Source organism: Chrysochloris asiatica, unplaced genomic scaffold, assembly GCF_000296735.1.
Source record: "Chrysochloris asiatica unplaced genomic scaffold, ChrAsi1.0 scaffold00144, whole genome shotgun sequence".
NCBI classification, from domain to species: Eukaryota; Metazoa; Chordata; class Mammalia; order Afrosoricida; family Chrysochloridae; genus Chrysochloris; species Chrysochloris asiatica.
Window position 1 is genome coordinate 6,132,451 of NW_006408662.1, and position 23,575 is coordinate 6,156,025.

The 23,575-nt window shown below is 37.8% G+C and overlaps 1 pseudogene; it reads right to left on the reverse strand.

Moving 5' to 3' along the window:
- Positions 1-22,302, reverse strand: part of LOC102824381 — a 41,642-nt pseudogene extending 19,340 nt beyond the window's left edge.
- Positions 22,303-23,575: the final 1,273 nt, after the last annotated feature.

Below are 23,575 nucleotides of genomic sequence, written 5' to 3' on the forward strand. Positions count from 1 at the left end.
TTTCTTGATGCATTCTGCATCATTCAATAATTTGCCCAGTGAATCTTTCAATAACGAAAGTCAAGGCTTGAATTTTTCTTCAGTTCCCCCAGTTTGAGAAATGCTGACTGTGTTCTTCCCTTTTGGTTTTCTAACTCTAAATCTTTGCATATTTTATTATAGTATTTGGTTTTATATTCTCAAGCTGATATTTGAAATTTTCTGTTCAGCTCTTGGACCTCTTCAATTCTTCCATTTGCTTTAGCTTCTTTACGCTGGAGAGCAAGTTTCAGAGTCTCCTCTTACATAGGGAGGCACAATCTTCTTGTCATGTTCTTCTTTCAGGTAAAACCAAGTTAATGGGAATCACTAACACTCCAAGTGATGGAATTCACCTTTGAAATGATCTACAGGTTTTGAATCAAGAGGCAAAATCAAATAGCTAATATGCATTAGAAATAAGAGGGAGAGATTGTGAGATGCTGCATACAGATTTGTACCATCAAACCACATCATTTTTGTCTGGATATCTGCTTAAAGCAGTTTCTGTGAAAGGCTTGAGAGCGAGTTGAAATTGCTTCAAAAACAAAAATGGAGGATACTTCAGCCTCTTGAACAGGAGGATGAAGTTCCCATCAAGGCAGGCAATGGGATGGGCTTTGCAGTCCCTAAACTCTCCTGAACATTGGGTGGTGGCTGTCAGAAAGTCACCAACAACTCTGTTAAAGGTCCCTCTCATCCCATCTTCTGCTTACTCTTCTTTTCTCACCAGAACCACGTATTTCTGTCTTCATGTCCTTCTGCCCAGACATTAGACAAGCTAGTGAGCTGACATTAGACAGCTGCTCCTCAGATATCTTATACAGGGTTACTATGAGTCGGAACCTACTAGAAAGCACTTAACAACAACAAATATAGCACACTATATAGGGTTTCTGAAGAGCACGTGGTGAGTTTGAACCGCCAACCTTGTGATTCATATGACCTGTGGTCCAGTACTTACCTTTAACCTTGTCTCTCATGCAACTCAAGAATCAGAGAAAGCACTGGACTCCAAGACAATTGTCTACATAAACCTCAACCTCCTCTGTCTTGTGACCAGAAATTGACAGTGCCCTGCTATTACTAAAAGTTCTAATCAGAGACACAGTAGCAGTATCCTGATAGGAGGGAGACCATTGTAGAACTGAACTTACAGACTGACTGGACCTACAAGGGCTGGGGGAATCCCAGACGCTATGGCCCTAAATTTCTGTTCAAACCTAAATTGAAAATATCCCCTGAAGTCATTTTTAAATGATATTAACAGTTTAGTCCAAAGAGTAAAGATTATTGCCTTTGAGTACTCCATTCCATGTATATACAAATGAGGAGTTCTGGTAGCGTATGAGTCGGACTGCTAACATAAAGATCAGCAATTTGAAACTTCCAGTCATTCTATGGGAGAAAGATGTAAATCCCATAAAGATTTACAACCTTGGAAACCCTGTACAGGGTTGCTATGAGTCAGAACCAACTCCACGGCACATAACCACCATATATACATAGAGTTGTTAAGTGCCGTTGAGTTGCCTCTGACTCATAGTGACCCTGTATAGGGTCTCTGAAACTTCTAATATCTTTTCAGAAGTGGACAGCCTCATTTTTCTGCTGCAGAGAGACAAAAAGTCTCAAACTGCTGTCCTCACTCATGGTCCAGATATATATAAAGTTTGGGGACAAGGAAATTAAGCAAATAGAAGTGAACCAACTAGAACAGAAATCATGCGATTTTTGGCACAATGTGAAGAAGAATGCAACTAATGCCATTGATGATGATCTCTAGAAATGTTAAAATGGGAATGCATTTTGCTAAGTATATTTTCACTCAGAAGTAAATTAAATTTCAATAAATAACAATCCTCTTCATTCTTGAAGGTTCTGCTTCTGCCTCCTCTGTGTAAATTCTCTTTCCTCAACAACAGAAGTGTTCCTGTGGTTGTTTTTAGGTGGCATTGAGTCAGTTCTGACTCAGTGACCCTATGCACAACAGAACGAAGCACCTCGCAGTCCTGTGCCATCACAACTACTGTTGTTATGCTTAGTCCTTGCTACTGCCACTGTGCTGGTCCATCTCATTGGGGACCTTCCTCTTTTTCACTGGCCCTCCACTTTACCAAGCACGGTGTCCTTCTCCAGGGATCGGTACTGCCTGATATAATGTCTGAAGTATAAGAGATAAAGTCTTGCATCCTGCATTCTAAAAAGCATTCTGACTGTACTTTGTCCAACACAGATTTGTTTGTTTCTCTGTCAGTCATGGCACTTGCAATATTCTTCACCAAAACCATAATTCAAATGCATCAGTTCTTCTGCGGTCTTCCTTATTCATTGTCCAATTTCCACATGCCTATAAGGTGATTGAAAATACCATGGCTTGGGTAAGGCACACCTTAGTCCTGAAGTTGATGTTTTCACTCTTGAACACTTCAAAGAGGTCTCGTGCAGCAGATTTGCCTAATGCAATACATCTTTTGATTTTGTGAATGCTGCTTCCATGAGTATTGATTGTGGAGTCAAGTAAAATGAAGTTTTGACAACTTTAGTCTTCACTCAATTTATCATGATGGAGAATATCATTAGTCCAGTTTTGAGATTTTTGTTTTCCTTATACTGAGGTGCAATTCCTACAGAAGGTTGTGGTTTTTGTCTTCATCAATAAGTGTTTTAAGTCTTCTTCATTTCCAACAAGCAAGGTTGTTTCATCTGCATATTGCAGGTTGTTAATGAGTCTTACTCCAATTCTGATAAGCAAGTTCTTTATATAATCCAGTTTCATAGATTATTTGATCATTATGCAGATTGAGTTTGTACGTTGAAATGATGCAACACATATTTCCTGAAATAAAACCATTAAGTATCCCCTTGTTCTGTTCAAATGACTGCCTGTTGGTTTATGCACAGGTTCCTTATGAGCACAATTAAGAGTTCTAGAATACCTATTCTTCACAATGTTATCCATAGCTTGTCATGATTCATACAGTCAAAAACCTTTGCATAGTCAATAAATCACAAGTAAACACCTTTCTTGTATTTTGTGCATTTGACTAAGATCCATCTGATATAAGCAATGCCATCCTCTGTTCCATGTTCTTATGAATCTGGTTTGAATTTCTAACAGTTTCCTGTTGGTATACTGTTGCAGCCATTTTTTAATTATCTTCAGCAGACTTCTACTTGTGTGTAACATTAATGATGTTGTTCAATGATTTACACATTCCATCATCATGTCATATCTCTTTGGAATGGGCACAAATATGCATCTCTTCCAATTAGTTGGCCAGGTAGCTAGCTTCCAAATTTCTTGGCAAAGGTAAGTGAATGCCTACAGTGTTGGACCAGTTTGTTGAAAGATTTTAGTTTGTATTCTATCCATTATTGGAGCCTTGCTTTTGACAATGTCTTCGGTACAGCTTAGACTTCATTTAGCACCTCAGTTTTGGGTCATAATCCACCTCCTGAAATGGTTAAACATCAACCATTTGTTTTTATGATGTTTTTGATGTCATCACACAACTCTTTAGTCATTAATATCTAATATATCAAATCTGGTCTTTAAAAAGGTCTTTTTTAGATGCTTTCTATATCATTCAATATTTTTTCCATGTTGTTGTTGTTAAGTGTTGTCAAGTCAGTTCCAACTCATAATGACCCTGTATAGAGTTTCTGAGGAGCAACTTGTGGGTTTGAACCATCAACCTTTCAGTTAGCAGCATAGTGCTAATTCTACTACAGCGTCACACCAGGATTTTACTTTGCCCACAGAATCCTTCAGTATTTCAAGTTGAGACTTGAGTTTTATCTTTAGTTCCCTCAGCTTGAGAAATGCTAAAAGTGGTCTTCCCTTTTGGTTTTCGAACTCCATGTCTTTGTACATTTCATTACAATATTTGACTTTGTCTTCTCAAATTGCCCTTTGAAATTTTCTGTTACGTTCTTTTACTTCCTCATTTCTTCTATGTGCTTTAACTCTTCTACACCAGAGAGCAAGTTTTAGAGTCTTTTCTGACAGTCATTTGGTCTCTTCCTTTTTTTCTTGTCTTCTTAATGACCTTTTGCTTCCTTCCTGTATGATGTCCTTGATCTAGTCATCACACATCTCTCAGTCATTAGTGTCTAATGTATCAAATCCATTCTTAAGGAGGTCTCTAAATTCAGATTAGATATGTTCAAGGCCATAGTTTGGTTCTCATGCATTTGTTTTAATTTACTTCAGCTTCAGCCTGAATTTGCATATGAGCAATTGATGGTCTGTTCCACAATCTACCCCTGGCCTCGTTTCGGCTGATGGTTTGGAGCTTTTCCACCGTCTCTTTCCACAAATGCAGTCAGTTTGATTTCTGTGTATTCCCTCGGATGAGGTCCATGTGTATAGATGTTTATGTTGCTTAAGAAATGTATTTGCAATGAATAAATCAATGGTCTTGCAAGATTCTATCGTCTCATTCATTTCTATCACCAAGACCATATTTCCAGCCACTGATTCTTCCTCTTGGTTTCCAACCTTTGCATTCTAATCACCAGTAATTATCAATACATCTTAGGTACCTGCTTGATGAATTTTAGACTGAAGAAGCTATTAGGATTCTTCAATTTGGTGATTGGTGCATAAATTTGAGTAATAATAGTATTAACTGGTTTTCATTGCAGTGTGTGGCTATTATTCTAACACAGACAGCACTGTACTTCAAAATAGATCTTGAAATGTTCTTTTTGAGATAAATGTGATGCCATTCCTCTTCAATTTGTGAATCTTGGCATATTAAGCCATACTGTTTTCAGATTCAAAATGTCTGATACCAATTCATGTCAGCTCACCAGATGCTTGCAAATCTAGTGTGCATGTGACTCTTGGAACCATTACTGGCCTCACTCTATACTGTCTGAGGTGAGTGCTGTTGTTACAATTCATGGCATCCTAAGAACTTCCTTGTGAAGCTAAAGATATAAACTCTATTGCATATCTATGCTATTATGAGAAAGGAATGGAGATAACAAGAGAGAGAGACCAGAAAGAAAGAGAGGGATGGGAAGGAATCTGAAGGAGGTAAATGAGAGAGTGACTGGCCAGAACGCATGTATTCTATCTACCACAGAGGATGAGTTGCTGTCAGTCGTGTCAGATGCTATAAATCATAAAGCTCTCTATTACTGTGAGGAGTTAAAATAATCCCCCACAAACCTTGAGATAGTCAGGTTTTGTATTTGTAGATTAACATGCCTCATTCTACATGGGTATGTCCGTTAAAATGAAAAATAAAAAACATTGCTTCATAGCCCAAGTTTTCCCACGTGTCTGCATGCATATAGGGTAATGCAGTCACAGAGAATTTGCTCATACACCACTTTATTGTTGTTGTTATTGTTGTGGTTAAGTGCATTGAGTCAGTTCTGACTCATAGTGACCCTGTATAGGGTTTCCTAGGAGCTGCTGGTGAGCTTAAACCACAGACCTTGCAGTTCAAATGACCTTGCAGTCTAACGCATTAACCCACAGCACCACACCAGAACTCACTATCAATATATAGGAATGGACAATTAGGCAAAGAAAATAAAAAGTGTCTCTAAGCCACAAAGTGAAAGGTCAGATAGGTATGCAAACATTTTCCCCCCATAGGCATATGTAGACACATGGGAGAAAAAAGAAGTATAATATCAATTACATTTCAAGCTAGCTTACGGAGATGCCAGTTGCATACTAAACTCCTAAGGAACACACAGTGACATCTGTGTCTACGAAAGTAACAAAGATGACTCAGGAGAAAGGTTAGCTGTGCAAGTAGCACTAAAATGCAGAGAAGAAATTTTAGAAGAACTTGTTTAAGAACTAGTTTTTGTTTTGCTTTTTTAACTGAATCATTGCCATTCTATTAATTTGCTCTAATCCCCACTTCTTAATGAGCCCACAAGTTTGCCAAACTTAGTACTTTTCAGGAATCCGATATTCATGACACATGGCAGTGCTCCCAATTGGAATATCCCCACTGCCTCTTGGGTGTCTAGTCTAGGATTACTCACACAAAGACAAAAGCTTTTATCCCAAGATTCCAATGCTCTAGGAGCATGGTAGTTGGGCAAAGGTTCTGTCTCAGCACCGAGTTTGTGGTGGAATGAAAAAGTAAATACTCATGACTTACTCATATAATCCTTGAACTTGGATATAAATACATCAAAGGTTTGGAAGAGCTCATGGTGAGCCATGAGAACAAAACTCAGATTTGTTTATGACACCACCCACACCAAAGATCTGAGGGGTGCTTTCATTTCCAAATTTAGGGCCATTTGACACAAGACTGATGGTGAAGTGTGCCCAAGTATTCAAAACCAAGATGGTTTCGCTCAAACAGTGAAGGGCGTCAGCCTGTGAAAAGTACATCAGCTAAAAAAAAGAAAAAAATCTCATTTAACTAACTGCAAATCCAATCCATTAGATTCTCCCATAAAGTGAGTTTATAGAGCATCTGGAACGGGCTGGCTCCTTGGGATATTGCAAAGACAGGTTTGCTGATGTAGGACCTTATGCACTTTTTCCTATTTTCTACTTCAAATTTATTATTTTCTTCTTTTAAAATATTTTATAGAGAGTAAAGTTTGTACCAAACCAAAAGCTTGATCTTAATATTTTATTTTCTAACATATTGTAAGTAGACACCTGAAAAAAAAAATGTTGATGAACTTCTTTTAACTAATCCATATATAAAATGCAGAATAAACTTTCTGAGACATTTTTCATCAATTACAAAGTGTACAAAAATTCTGTAAACACATGACAATCTTATTTTTAAACAGCATGACTAAAAAAAGATAGATTCAATACATTTCTTCAACATCCAGACACTTTTTCAAATGAAGTGCCCCTAAATTTTAAGCAAGGGTCCTATGTTAGTCAAAATAGTGACAATAAACATACTAAAGAGTGTCCAAATATTCTGGAAACACAAGGGAAATAGTATATCTAGTGTGCTTTTCCAGCCTAAAAGTAGGATGTATTACTTTAAATTTGTTCTTACTTTACCTAAAAATGACATGCTAAGTGTGTTATGTGAAAGTGTAACTATTAATATGTTCTGTTTCCAGACTTTTTAGACACCCTGTATATTATTTTGGCACAGATAGCAAAGCATTTACATACTAATGAATTACATATGGGTTGCAAATTTACTACCCAATACAATTTAAAGGTATATAATATACACACTGACCTATAAAAAGAGGCCTATTAGGCTAAGGATAGGGCAAAGAATTTTCCTGGATTTTAAAGTAAAAAACTTGAAAAAAACAATCTTAAAGAACGTAAATAAATTTTTTAAAATAAAAATGAGGTCTGGAATTCTGGGAAGATGACAACGTAAACTATCATTTTAAATGTCACCTACAAATGCAACAAGGAGACAAACGGCAGGACTCTGAGTCAGGGAGCAGAGGAACGATACAAGGACCTGCAGACAGGTAAGAATCAGCAAATCAAGATGCCGCATCAGGTAAGAAAATTGCTTTTCCTACCATCCCTGCCTTATGTGCCATCAGATGCTGTGAACTTGTGTAGTGGCCCCAGGAAAAGAATCTACTTCCCTAAACTCCACAATTCCTGCCTATACAGAGAGGACCCTAAGATTCTGCCCTAAAATCAGTAAGGTAGACCTTCCAAGGGGTCTGTTTGGAGTATGGCAGCCCTTCCTCCATACAGACAGTGTCCGCTATAAGCCTAATGTAAATTGTTACAGAAGGTCTGTGCAGTAAAGTCTACTCTCATAGTCAATACTTGTCTCCCTGTTTTCCTATACATGCCATAGCTCAGGACTCAGAAACCAGCAGGAAAGACCTTCCAGAGAGTCATTTCTGATTGGCTTGCTCCGTCTTTCAGTCAGTGCTGATAGCTGTTGACTAAGGTTGCTATGTGCTGAGAAGAAGGCATGTTTAGTGTAGGGTACACCTATTGCCAACATACTTTAGGGAAAAGACTGATAGCAACAAGGCAGACCTCTCAGGATGTACATTTGGAGCGTGCCACCATCTCCCCTACCTGGACACTGTTGGGTGCCAGCCTACTGTGAACCGCTATTGAAGGCCCATTCAATGGAGTCTGGTCTCAGCAAATATTCTGCCAACTTCCCTACATACCCAGTAGCTCAGACCTCTGAGGTCAGTTTGTTCAAGGAGTCAGTTCAAGTCAATCTGTACTATCTTTCAGTCAGCGTTTTGGCCTGCTGAGTAAGGTTGCTGTATGCTAAGAAGCAGTCATCTTTAGTATCCCTCATATAAGAGCAAATTAGTATATTTACATAGAAACAGAAATTAAAGGAATTTGTAAAAACCAGACTAAACTTACCAGAAAAACTAAAAAGAGTTCTTAAACCAAGAATCAACAATAATAGACAACAATCTGACACTAACATAAATGACAGCATCACCCAGAATCCAACCCAGATATAGAAGTACCCAAAGGAACTAGAGACATCAATATGTAAATTTTTTTAATTAGGAAGTAAAAAGTGGGAATAAATAGTATAGTTACAGAACTTCCAAATGAAGAGGAAGTCAAGTAAATTTCATAATAAAGCAGACTGTTTTAAACTTGGAAGAAAACAACAAATTACAGGGTAACCTCAAAGAATATTAATGAACCTTCTTGTCAAAATAAAAAAGAGAAAAATACATAAGAACTTAGTAAACATTAAAAGCACAGCAAAGAAGAAAATGATAATAAAACCCACGAGAATAATGAACTCAGCACAGAAAACCAGGTGGAACAAGAAACTAACAACACCACCAAAACAAATAACAACAACAAAGAAAAAAATGACAGCAATAAATTCATGGAATCCGTTCTGACTCATAAAGACCTTGTATAGGGTTTCCAAGGAGTGACCAGTGGATTTGAACTGTAGACCTTGCAGTTAGTAGTCCAGTGCTTATCCTATGGTGTCACACCAGGCCTCTAATAAATTACACTGAATACCAGTGGATTAAATACACCAGTGAAGACTCAGCACCAGAATGAATTAGAAAGTAGGAGTCATCGCTATGCTGTCTAAAAGAGACACTTTAGACATAAACATAAAAATAGACCAAAATTAAAAAGATAGGGGGAAAATATCAAGGGCATGGCAGCCAAAGAGCAGAGTGGCAATATTAACTTCTGATAAAACAGAATTTAAAGCAAAAATCAGCATAAGAGAAAAGGAAGAACAGTATAAAGTAACTAAAGAGTCATAATAACTATATAAGCACCCAATGAGAGAACCTCTAAATATGTAAATCAAACACTAATCACTCAGGAAACTCATGAGACAAATAGACAACTGTATAATAATTATTGCTGATATTAAGTGCTCTCAAGTCTTTTCTGATTCAGAGCGACCCTGTATAGGATGTCCAAAGAGCAACTGCTGTCTGAACTGCTGACCTTGTGGTTCAAACCAACCTTGCAGTCCAGTGCTTATCCTACAACACCACACCAAGACTCCAATAATAGAAGACTTTAATACATCACTTTCAATAAAAGCCTGAACACTGAGAAAGAAACTCAACAAAAACACAGAATAACTAAAGAATACCATCAAACAACTGGGCCTCATAAACATATACAGGAAACTCCACCCAACTATAGAATATATGATCTTTTCCAGTATACTTAGAACACTCTTCAAATAAGACCATATGTTAGGATACAAAACAAGTCTCAGTAGATTTTAAAACATGGAAATACAACAAAGCATCTTCTCAGATTACAAAACTTTAAGATTAGAAATAACAATAGGAAGATTGGGCGGGGGGGAGAAACCAAATACATGAAAGCTAAGTAACACCGTGTTTTAAAACGACTTGGTAAAAGCAGAAATACAAAAGGAATTTTGTTTTTAATTTCTTGAATCAAACAAGAATGAAAACATACCAAAGTCTTTGGGGCACAGCAAAAGCAGTACGCAGAGAACAAGTTATAGCAATACACACACACACATCAAATAAGAAAGAACTAAAGCCAACACCTTAGCCCAATATCTACAACAATTAGGAAAATAATATCAAAATAAGTCTACAGAAACCAAAAGAAAAGAATTAATAGAGAATAAAATAGAAATACATGAAACAGAAGGGGGGGAGCAGTTAAGAGAATCAATAAGACTAGAAGAAGCTGATTCTTTGAAAGTGCCAATCAAATTGACAAACCACTGGCAAATTGAAAACAGGAAAAGAACATACAAATGATATGAATTAGAAATGAAATGAGCAACATCACAGTGAACCAACTGATATAAAAAGACTAACACAATGCACAATACAGAGAAGAACCCCGTACTCCAACAAATTTGAAAATCTACAAACCTAGAATAAATGGGAAATTTTCTGGTAACATGCTACCTACATTAACTAACACAAAGTAGGGAAGAACATTTGAACAGACCCATAGCAAAAGAAGAAATCAAACAGGTCATTAAGAAAACTCCCAACAACAAGAAAAGACATGACCCAGAAGACTTCACTGGTGAATTCCACTTTACATTATTCAAAGAAGAGTGGCTATTGATTCTATTGTTCTAGAATATAAAAAAGGATGGAATATTCCTGCATTCATCTTATGGTGCATAGCTCTGACACAAAATAGGCAAAGATTTGACTACAATCAGAAATTCTAGACTAAAATCATTTGTGAATTAAAAGCAAAAAGTCCTACCCAATAGAACTCAACAAGCTCTCAAAAACTGATATATATCATGACTGTGTCAGAGTCTTACCTGGCATGCAAGGATAGTTTAACATTACAAAAACAAAGAACATAATCCACCACATAAATAAAACAAAGGGAAAAAAAATCACAATATCATATCAATCAATGCAAAAGAGACATTTGAGAAAATCTAACTCCCATTACTGATAAAAAAAATGCTCAACAAAATAGGAGTAGGAGAGAAAATTCTCAGCATAATTAAGGGCATACATACAAAATCATTGGCCAACATTAGTCTTAATGGAGAGAAACTAAAAGAATTTCCCTTATAAATAGGAACCAGACAAGGATGTCCTTTATAACCACTCCTATTCAATATTTTCCTGGAAGTTTTAGAGCAATAAATCAATAAAGGGAAATAAAAAGCATCCAAATTAGCAAAGAAGAAACAAAACTATATTTTTTGCAGATAATCTGATCCTTTACATAGAAGATCCCAAAGGCTCAACCAGTAAATTACTGCAACTAATTGAAAGATTAAGCAAAGTGACAGTACAAGATCAATGTACAAAAATCGCTAAGAGTCCTTTACACTAATGATAGAACTCTGACAAGGAAATAAGGAAAACAATACCATTTATAATAGCCACCGAAACAATAAAATACTTAGGAGTAAATCTAGTCAGAGATACAAAAATCCTATACAAGGAAAATTAAAAATACTACAACAAGTAAACAAAGAGACCTATATAAATGGAATAATACACCATGCTCATGGATATGAAGGCTTAACTTGTGAAAACATCAAAACACATGGGAACCAGACAAGGATGTCCTTTATAACCACTCCTATTCAATATTTTCCTGGAAGTTTTAGAACAATAAATCAATAAAGGGAAATAAAGTGTATCCAAACCTGTCTACAGATATAAAGCAATTCCAATCCGGGTTACAACATCTTTCTTTTAAGGGCTGGAAAAACTAATCTCCAACATTACATAGAAATGAAAGAGACCTGGATAAGCAATTGATGCTTTTGAGTTATGGTGTTGGTGGAGAATATTGAAAGTGTCATGGGCTGTCAAAAGAACCAACAGATCTGTGTTGAAAAAAGTGCAGCCAGAGTGCTCCTTGGAGGCCAGGATGGCCAAACTTTGTGTCTCATACTCCAGACATATTGTCAGGAGGGACTAGTTGCTGGAGAAGGACATCATGTTTGGTAAGGTGGAGGGTCAGAGAAAAAGAGGAAGACCCCCAGCGAGATGGCTTGGCAAAGTGGCAGCATCAATGGGCTCAAGCGGGGCAATGATAGTGAGGTTGGCCCAGGATTGGGCAGTATTTTGTTCTGCTGTGCATAAGGTCACTATGAGTCGGTACCAACTCAATGGCACCTAACAAAAACAACAACAACTGAAATAAGAAGGACAAAGTAAGAGGACTCACATTTGCTGATATCAAAACCTACTACATAGTCATGGTAATCAAAACAGGCTGGTATTGTTACAATGACAGGCACATAGAACAAGGGAACAGAATTGAGAACCCAGAAAGAAATCCATCCACCTATGGTTAGATGAGGAGTCCTGGAGTGAAACTCTAGGATAAGCACTGGAAACAGTACACACATTATGGGAATTACAGAAGCAGACAAGGGAGAGAAAGGGACAGAAAAAAATTGTGAAGAACCAATGACAGAAAATTTCCCCAGTTAAAGAAAGAAATGAATTAATATATCCAAGAAGCTCAAAACACCTCAAGCACAATAATCTCAAAAATATCTACACGAAGGCACATCACAGTTAAGCTGTCAGAAAAGCAAAGATAAAGAGAGGATCCTCAAAGCAGGGAGAGGGAAGCAAACTGTCACAAAGGATAGATTGTGTGGATCATGACAAGCTATGGACAACATTGCGAAGTATGAGTATTCCGGAACACTTAATTGTGCTCATGAGGAATCCGTATGTGGACCAAGTGGCAGTTGTTCAAACAGACTATGGGAACACTGAATGGTTTAAAATTAAGAAAGGTGTGTGACAAGGTTGTATTCGTTCACCATACTTATTCAACCTGTATGCTGAGCAAATAATCCGAAAAGCTGGGTTATATGAAGAAAAACGTGGCATCAGGATTGGAGGAAGTCTCATTAACAACCTGCGATATGCTTGCTTGCTGAAGGTGAAGAGGACTTAAAACATTTACTGATGAAGATCGAAGAGCACAGCCTTCAGTATGGATTACATCTCAATGTAAAGAAAACAAAAATCCTCACCACTGGACCAAAAAACAATAGTCTTACCAAAGGAGAAAAGATTGAAGTTGTCAAGGACTTCATTCTTCTTGGATCAACTGTCAACACTCATGGAAGCAGCAGTCTAGAATTCAAACCATGTATTGCATTGGGCAAATCTGCTGCACAAGATCTTTTTAAAAAGTGTTGAAGAACAAAGATGTCAGCTTGAGGACTAAGGTGCACCTGACCCAAGCCATGGTATTTTCAATACAGTAAATAAGGAAGACCGTAGAAGAATAGATTCTTTTGAGTTATGATGTTGGAGGAGAAAATAGAAAGTGCCATGGGCTGCCAAAAGAACCAACAGATCTGTGTTGAAAGAATTGCAGCCAGAGTGCTCCTTGGAGGTCAAGATAGCCAAACTTCATATCTTGTGCTTCGGACGGGCCAGTCACTGGAGAAGGATATCATATTTGGTAAGGTAGAGGGTCAGAGAAAAACAGGAAGACCCCAACAAGATGGATTGGCCAAGTGGCAGCTTCGATGGACTCAAGCGTGGCAACAGTAGTGAGGTTGGCCCAGGATCAGGCAGTGTTTCGTTCTGCTGTGCATAAGGTTGCTATGAGTCGGTACTGACTTGATGGCACTTAACAACAAACAGCAATGGGTTAAGGAAGCTGATATCATCTTACCCTGCACCAAAAAGCCAAAGACACTACTGCTGAGTTGATTTCAACTTCTATGGGCCAACTTACCCTGTTGTTGTTAATTTCTGAGAAGTCAGTTCCTACCCATAGCAACCCTGTATAGGTTTTCCAAGGAGCAGCTGGTAGAAACCATAAATTGCTGTTGTTGTTAAGTACTGTTGAGTCAGTTCTATCTCATAGCATATATGGTTTTCAAGGAGCAGCTGGTGGGTTTGAACCAACAACCTTGTGGTAAGCAGTCCAGTACTTATTCTATAGCACCACACCAGAACTTCAGAATATTATAAATACAATATCTTAAATGGCATATCCAAGGTAACCACTAACAAAATACACTATAAAGCCACTATAAAAAGCCTGTATCAAAGGGAAGGAAACCAAAAAAGCTCACCACAATAATATAACAAAACACAAAAGCAGCATTCCTAAAGAACAAAGACATAGACAGCTTAAGAAACAAATAACAAAGAAGCAGAAATCGGTTGCTTCTTATCAGCAAGCACAGTGACTATAAATGGACTAAATGCTCCAATCAAAAGGTAGAGAGTAGCAGAATGAATTTCTGTGTTTTTTTTTTAAAGCATGACCCTTAAAGTGAAAGATAGAGAAAAGAGAGTAGCGTGATAATCTTTGTATCAAAGTAGACTTTAAGACTAAAAGCTGTTGAAAGTGATAAAGACAGACATTATATATTAACAAAAGGGTCAATGAATCAAAAAGATTTCACAGTCATTAATATATATGCACCCAACACCAGAGCACCTAATATGTAAATCAAACACTGATAGGATTGAAGGGAGAAATAAATAAAGTCCTGGTATGGTGCTGTGGGTTAATGCGGCCAGATTGCAAACCCGTTTGAACTGCCAGATTGGTGGTTCAAGCTCACCAGCTGCTCAGAAACCCTTCAAAAGGTCACTATGGGTTGGAACCAACTCAACAACACTTAGCAATATAATAATAATCAAAGTGTCCTGATGTAGTGCTGCAGGATAATGCACTAGACTGCAAGGTCAGTTTGAATTGCAAGGTCGACGGTTCAAACCCATGAGCCACTCCTAGGAACCCCTATAAAGGGTAGCTATGTGAGTCAGAACCAATTTGACAGCACTTCACAACAACAGCAATTATCATAGGAGAGTTCAGTATTTGACAGAACATGCTGAAAAAAGATTAACAAAGAAAGGAAGAGCAGAATGACATTATCAACCAATTAGATGAATACATATAGAACATTCCATCCCAAAACAGCACAATATATACATTCTACTCCAGTGCCCATGGATCATTCTCTAAGATAAACCACATCTTGCATCACAAAGCAAATCTTGATAAATTTTTAAAGACTTAAGGCAGTCAAAGTATTTTCTCTGTCTACAATAGAGTAAAGCTAGAAAACAAAAATTAAAAAAAACCATGGAACACCCACAAACATATGGAAATTAACCAACACAACTAAACAAACATTGAGTCAATGAGGAACTCAAAAGAGAAATCACATATTTCTTAGAGTCAAATGAAAATGAAAGCACAATATACCAACACTTCTGGGATTCAATGAGGCCAGTTTTCAGAAGGAAACTTATAGCAGTGTTTATGTTTGCTTTAAAAAAAAAAAGATCTCAAATGAACAGACTTAACAGCTCCAAGAACTAAAAAGAGAAAATGCAATCTGAGCCTAAACCTACCAGAAAAAAAAAAAGTAACAAAGAGCAGAGCAGAAATAAAACAGAAAACAATAACACTAGAAGTTGATTCCTTGAGAAAATCAATCAATTGACAGACCTTTATCTAGACTGAAAAGGAATACATGCAAATAATCAAAATTTAAAATAAAAGAGGGCATTACAACTGACTCAACAGAAATAGAGATAAAATCATAACAGAATAATATGAACAATAGTACAGCAAAAATAGTAAACCCAAAATGAAATTGACTATTCTTAGAAACACATCAGCTACCTAAACTGACAAAGAAAAATAAAGTCTCAACAGATTCATAACAAGTGTAGAGAACAAATCAGTGAGCCACCCCACCCCAAAAAATGTTCTGGACTAGATGGCTTCCCTGAAAATTTTTACCTAAGATTTAGGGAAGAATTGACACCAATAAACTCTTCAAAAAGATGGAAAAGGAAGAAATACTATCTAATTCCTTCCTATCCAAACCAGATAAAGACATTACAAGGAAAGAAAACTGCAGGTCAATTGTCTTTCTTATGAATATATATGGAAAACTTCTACAATAACAATAATAAAGAATCATACACCATGACCAAGTGATTTATTCCAGGAATGCAAGGATGGCTCAACACAAGAAAACCAATTTATGTAATAGGAGGCAATTTCAAATAAAGTTCCTGGAAAACTTAATTTGAAAGAATTGTTCCATGAACTTTTTGAAGCTTCCTGAGCCACACAATCATATATATGGATACAGAAAAAGCATTTGATAAAATCCAGCACCCTTTCTTCAAGAAAACCCTATAGAAGATTGGAATTAAAGGGGAAATCCTCAACATAATTTTGGGCATATACGAAAAACCATCAGCATTATACTTAGTGGAAAAACACTGAGCACTCCCCTCTTGAAATCTGGAACAAGGTAAGAGTGCCAGCTCTCACCATTTCTACTCAACATTGTACTAGAAGTTCACATAAGAGCAATAAGACGAGAAAAAGAAATTGAAAATAAACATATTGTAAAGAAAGACATAAAACTTTCTCTGTTCACAGATGATAGGATCCCACATCAAGAAAATGTTAAATGGTTCACAAGAAAACTTCTAGAGCTTGCAGAGTACAAGGCCAACAAACAAAATTCAGTTGGGTTTCTATAAATTAGGGAAACAATTTCATTTACAAAGCATTCAAGAGAATAAAATACACAGGAGTAAATCTAGCCATGGATGTGAAGGAATTATACAATGAAAACTAACAAACTACTACTGGACAAGATTAAAGGAGAGTTCAGTGGGATGGAAGGATGTTGGACATTCATAGATTAGAAGACCTAATATTGTTAAAATGTTGATATTACTCAAAGTGATCCATAGAGTCATCATAATCTTTGTCAAAGAAACCCAACAGCCGTCTTTACAGAAATAGAAAAACCAAACATCCACTTCATATAGAATAGCAAGTCCTAAATAGCTAAAAACAATGTTAAAATGGAAGAATAGAGTAGAAGCATTCATATTTCCTGATTTTAAAGCATACAATTTTGTTGTTGTTGTTGTTGTTGTTGAAAGTTGTCTAGTTGGTTCCAACTCACAGTGATCCTGTATAGGGTTTCCAAGGAGCAGCTGGTAAGCTTGACCCTGCTGACCTTGCAGTTCAAACTGATCTTGCACATTAACCCACAGCACCACACCAGGACTCCAAATCCTAATATATAGCTACAATAACCAAAACCGTCTAAAACTGCTATAACAATATACACAAACTCCAATGAAATAGAATTGAAAATCCAGAATAAACCCACACGTCTATGGTTAGCTAATTTGGAGAAAGGCGCTAGCTAAATCCATTTAGTCTCTTCAATGAATGGTGTAAGGGAAACTGGATTTTCATATGCAGAAAAATGAAACAATCAATGCCTCACACCATACACAAAAACAAATTCAAAAGAGATTAATGACTGAAATGTGTGTACTAAAACCATAAATTTGTTAGAAGAGTAAGCAGGGGCAAAGTTGTAAGACATAGCATGCAGCAATAGATTAGCTAATACAATAACAAAAGTACAAATAGCAAAAGACAAAACGGATAAATGGAAATTAATAAAAATTTTAAGCTTTTGTTATTTCAAAGAATTTACAAAAAATAACAAAAGGACAAGCTACCAACTGTGAGAATATCTTCAGAAATTATGTACCAGCAAGAATCTAACAATAAAAATACATATAAAACTCTGACAACATAACACCAAAAACACAAATAACCCATTTATAAAATGGGCAAAGGACTTAAATAGGTATTTCACCAGCGAGGACATTCAAATGGTCACTAACCACAAGAAACACTCAACATATTAGCCATTATTGTTGTTGATGAGCACCATGAAGTGGGTTCCAATCCACATGACCTTGTATAGGTTTTTGGGTGAATGACCGGTGAATTTGAACTGCCAATCTTGTGGTTCAAATGACCTTTTAAAACCATAATAAAACACTATTTCACTCCACTAGGATGGGTGGTCTATATGAAGAAAATCATAGCATCAGGATTAGAGGAAGACTCATTAACCATCTGGGGAACACAGATGACAAACCTTGCTTGCTGAAAGTGAAAAAGATAGAAGATGTGAAGCACTTACAACAACAATAATAATTTTTTAAAGTACCTGCTGAGACTGCTTATGTTCCACCAAACACTTCATGGGATTTGGTTCCTTGGATTGGAGATTTAGGGCCATGGTTTCACGGGACACCCCAGGTATTACCCCAATAACAAGTTTAGTGTTTCTCTTCTATGTCTTAGTTCATTATGGAGGGTCTGTTGTTGCTGTCACTGTGAAGTGCCGTCAAGTTGGTTCCAACTCATGGAGACCCTGTATAGAGTTTCTAGGAGCAGCTGGTGAGTTTGAACTGCTGACCTTGTGGTCCCCAGTCTAGTGCTGATCCTACAGTGCCACAACAGAAATCCTAGAGTCTTCAAGTCCAAGAAGTCCTCGAGTCTTAAAATCTTGCAAGTGGATATCCTTAAAGCAAATATATTCCCTAAAGTTTTCCTAAAACCAAGCAGTAGGAAAGATCTGCCTTGAGCAGTATATGCTTTTAAGAATTATTTATGTAGGATCAAATTAACAACAGCAAATTGGAATATTACATAGGAACCTAGGAGGCTGTGAGTTTATGTTAATGAAGGTAACACAATTCAGAAAAGGAGGTTAAGAATAGTTGCATAACATGAAGAATGTTATTACTGTCATCAAATGTAGAAACTGTTGAACTGGTATATGTTTCATTGTTGTTAGGTGCCATCAAGTTGGTACTGACTCATAGTGACCCTATGCACAGCAGAATGAAACATTGCCCATTCCTGGGCTCACGTCACAATTGTTGTTATGCCTGAGCCCACTGCTGCTGTCACTGTGCCAATCCATCTCATTGAGGATTTTCCTCTTTCTCTCTGACCCTCCATTTTACCAGACATGATGCCCTTCTCCAGGGACTGGTCGCTCCTGATAATATGTCCAAATACGAGACATGAAGTCTGGCCATCCTGGCTTCCAAGGACCACTCTGACTATACTTCTTCCAAAACAGATTTGTTTGTTCTTCTGGCAGTCCATAGTACTTTTAATATTCTCTTCCAACACCATAATTCAAAAGCATCAATTCCTCTATGGTCTTCCTTATTCACTGTCCAGCTTTCACATGCATATGAGGTTATTTAAAATATCATGGCTTGGGTCAGGTGCACCTTAGTCCTCAAATTGACATCTTTGCTCTTCAACACTTCAAAGAGGTCTTGTGCAGCAGATTTGCCCAGTGCAATATGTCATTTGATTTCTTGACTGCTTGCTTCCATGAGTGTTGATGGTTGATATGAGCAAAATGAAGTCTTTAACAACTTCAATCTTTTCTCCATTTTTATTCGCAATAAAAGCAACAGAATAAATACAATTTCAAATAAATAAATAAGGACTGGCATCCCCAAGAACCCAGTCTTCTAATAGGCATATGGTTACTAAAGTGCTGGAAGCCTTAGGTATGGATGACTAGTTCCACTTCTATGGTCAATTATTTACTCATTTATTCAATACATGGTTTTGAATGTCCAGGCATCTATTTTTATACAAAGCTCTGGTTGCACTCCCGGGAATGGCCTACAGGACTGTTGCTAACCTGATGCCCAGTGATGGAGGAAGCTGGCTCCACTGTGCAGCACAGATCTTGTGCATTTTTGTGCCTTTGGAGTTTAACCCCAAGTGAGGCTGGTTTCTGACCCTTGAGCTCCAAACTCAAACTAGAATAAGCATCACAAAGGCTATTCATCCAGTGTAAATTTTACATTAGATTTTAAGTTGTCTGTTTTACATAAATCTGTACTGTTTTATCTGATTAAGTTGTAAATTGGAAATATTACCAAATATTTGTTCATTGTGAAATACCAGCTTAAATGGTTTAAAATTATTCTTACTGCAACTTAGCAAGGCTCCCCAGTTGTGGTAAAATTAGTTCCTTTACATAGTTCTTTGGAAATACCACTTGAATGATTCCCACTCCCAACCCCACCCCAAAACTGTGAGGAGTTACCTATATTTCAGTTTTCTGGTCCAGGTGTGCTACTTTTATACAGGTTAATTGTCCTGAGTAAGCTGTAAACAACTTAAGTTTTAATGCCTTCTGTCTGGGCCTAGACTACAGTCTGCCCTATGATTGGTATGTATCATGCCAAGGAAGGGAGTATGCATAGCTACTATGTAAATGAAGTGTCCTTGGCCTACCAAGAGGGGATTAATCTGTCTGTGACAAACACCAGGAGGGCCATGCCTTGAAATGGACAAGGATTCATGTATATGGGCAGCAACCCCACAGCGGATTTTGTAGAGAGGAATAAGAGGGAATAAAGCAGAGAGAGGAGGTAATGAATCTCCTACAAGGTCTTATATGGGTCAAGAGCTGTAACATTGAAGGCATCAACAGTCCAGAAAGGGGCCCAGATTCGGTGGTGACAGATGGCAACTTTTGTCAGTGTGTTGGAGAGAGAGACCTTTACAACCCAGAGGAACTGAGAGAGCTGTCAGGCAATGGAGAAAGGCAATTTTGCCTTCATGCTTTCTGATTCTAATTCTGAGCTGTGTCCTACCGCACATCACCTCCATTTCATTAATAGGACTCCAGTGTAGAGTCAGGGGTTTGAACATTAAGTATATTGTTCTCTCCCTGGTTTGAGGTGTCCTTCCTCTAGGGTCAAGGCTGATGCCTCCCTTCACTATACAAGCCACAGACGCATCTGTATTTTTGTGGTTTTCCCATTTCCCCCTTACACTTGTCCACAGATTAGTTGCTGCCCCTTGATGGGCTAATTGCCCAATTTCTATCCTGCACCCTTCCTCTCACCCTGCACTTCTCAGTGAGGTTGGTGCAGAACCAGGCAGTATTTTGTTTTGTTGTGCATAGGATCACTAAGTGTCATAACCAACTCGACTACACCTATAAACAACATTTACATACAATTACAGATATCGTAACTTATACATCCATTCTATAGCAATTTCTCCTGCTCACTTCAAGATTTTCCCAGCATGCTAACTTTCTGAGTAAGTGTCTTTCTCTCACTCAAGCTATATTTATTCCCGAACCTTTTCTCCACCACGTCAGGAAGTCAGACTTCATGCTGCTACCCAATACTATAGGAATTCTTGTCATCACCAAATTAGTCTATAAATACCAAAAATGAGATCTAAAAGAAGCAACAATCTGAAAGTTGAGCATCAGAACCATGACAAATCTCAACACCAACCACAGAATTATTATAAATGTAAAACACATGGAGTCCTCCTGTGTCCCTCTCTCCTCCAGTTTACCTTGTAAATTACTACCAGATTAATTTCTCTAATGGATCAGTTAGAATAGAGGTTTAGTCATGCTGACCATGACTCAAAGGTGTAGTAGGAGCTGGTGTGTAGTTTTAGTTCATGAAGTTTCAAGGGCCTCCGTTTCCACTGTCTGGTTGGTTTTCTTCCATCTCAAAAGTTTCTGTTCATCCCCTCATCCAGAATTCAGTCACAAGGACACATTGAGCCACCAGTAAGGCTGGGAAGGAAGTCTATATTTTGTTCAGCCAGCTAAGTACCCAGTTAAAAATTCTACTGCAATGGCAAATGAAAGAATGGAGACTCTGTCATACCAAAACCAATCTTCATAATGTTTCATATGGTTCAATATTGGATATAGAATCTCTAAAGTCCTATAATATATAGTATATTATGGACCAAAAGTTAACTTGAATGGCAGGACATTCTCTATCAATGTGTCATGACTAGTCCAGATTCTTGGCAACCAGCTCTGGTAGTGTAGTGGTTATGAGTCAGGTTGCTAACATCAAGGTCAGCGGTTTGAAAACGAACAGCTGTTCCATGGGAGAAAGATGAAGATTTCTGCTCCTGTAGAGATTTACAGCCTCAGAAACCATGTACAGGGTCGCTATGAGTAGCAACAGACTACACGATACATAACCACCACCATACTACTTCAGTGACCTCTGGTACCATAGTGGTTGAGAGTCAGGCTGCTAACCTCAAGGTCAGCAGTTCGAAACTACCAACTGTTGCACAGGAGAAAGATGAGGCTTTCTGCTCCTGTAAAGATTTACAAACTCGGAACCCCTATACAGGGTCTCTATGAGTCAGAACTGACTCCACGGCACATAACCACCAACCACCACCACCATACTACTTCATCGTGCCCCTATCTGTCTCTTACTGCTTGGATCAATTCCCTACCTCCAACACAGACTTCTCCTATGGACTCCTTCTGTGTCCTCTCTAGGACATTTTTTATTCAGTCATTATAGCAGATGCTGTTGCCACCTAACCCTACACAAGATGGCTTCAAAGAGTTCATGGAAAACTTCCATTACCTTCCAATTCCATTTTTCTATGAACTTTTTGAAACCCTCTCACGTACCTTCAATATCCAGCCTTCCAGGATCGAGCTTTGAGGGCATCGTATTGCATGCCCTCAACTATTCATCTGAAAGGCTTCTTCTAGACCTTCATGGGGAAAGCCAGAAGTGCTAGGGAGGAGCTCATGTTCCAGGGAGCAGTACTCAGCCTATGATGGAACAGAGCTGGGAGATAAGCACCATTTCCCTCACTTTTGGATACATTGGCACCAAGTTGTCTTCTACCTATTTCTCAGTAGAAGTGAGCTCCAGTTACCTATTATGGTAGCTGATTTGAGGTCGCTTCTTGAATTACCTTCCATCTCTTCTCTGTCTCACTGTTTCCATTCCCCTATGTTTCCTGGGCTCACTATTAAACAAACCAGCAGCCTCAAATCCTTGTCTCAGTGTCTACTTCCGGGGAAACCTAAACTAAGGTAACCCTGTCCTGTCTTCCCCACCCTCCCTGGAGTTTTGGATGATACAAATGTCATCCCCAAGGACCAGGTAAATAGCATATATTTATCAGACATTCAAGCTTCATCAGAACTAACTATACCTACATCTTTCTTTCTCTCCTCTCTCGTCTTAAATCAATATAGTAGTTTTTGATTAAACACCCAAGACTTTAAGGAGTAGTTCCTGAAAACTCTGAGATCTATGGCCCCAGCATGTGTCAACCTCTCCAGTGACCACACAGTGATTAAACAGAGAAGTACTGTCCCTTCCTTTATAAAGCATACAGCCATTTGTTTGGGTTTTATCAGCATCACTTCATTAAACAATAGAAACATTGGGTTATACACTGAACCAATTTTGCACTAAGCTGTGTTTACTCTCTGTTAAATGAACATGCTAATTCACTGTAATAAAATCCATGGTTTAATGAAGATCTGTTGTCCACTATTCTCCCAAATGTTACAGATTCAAAATGTGCAACTAATGTGTCTGTTTATAGAGCAACATGAGTGAGTATGCAGAGTAACCATGCTATCCCTTCCTCCTTCCTTCTTTTCCTACCCCTGTTCTGCATTCTCCCAGCAAGGCTCAGAGAAGAGACAAGTGTTTCCGTCGGTCAAAGGATATGGAAACCGCATGCTGTTTAGATTTGCACCATGCCATTTTTTTTCTCCTCAGGTCATCTATAAAGGTAAAATATGCCTTTTTTTTTTTGCAGTTGTGTATGGGAATATCCATAGACATTTTTCAAGCATTTTGAGTTCTGTAAAATCCAGAAGAAACTCTCAAGTCTATCCCCTTCTTTCTCTGTAAACTCATATATATTTAAAGGGATATTCAATACTTTTGTTTTTGACTTAGTTACATATAACCCATT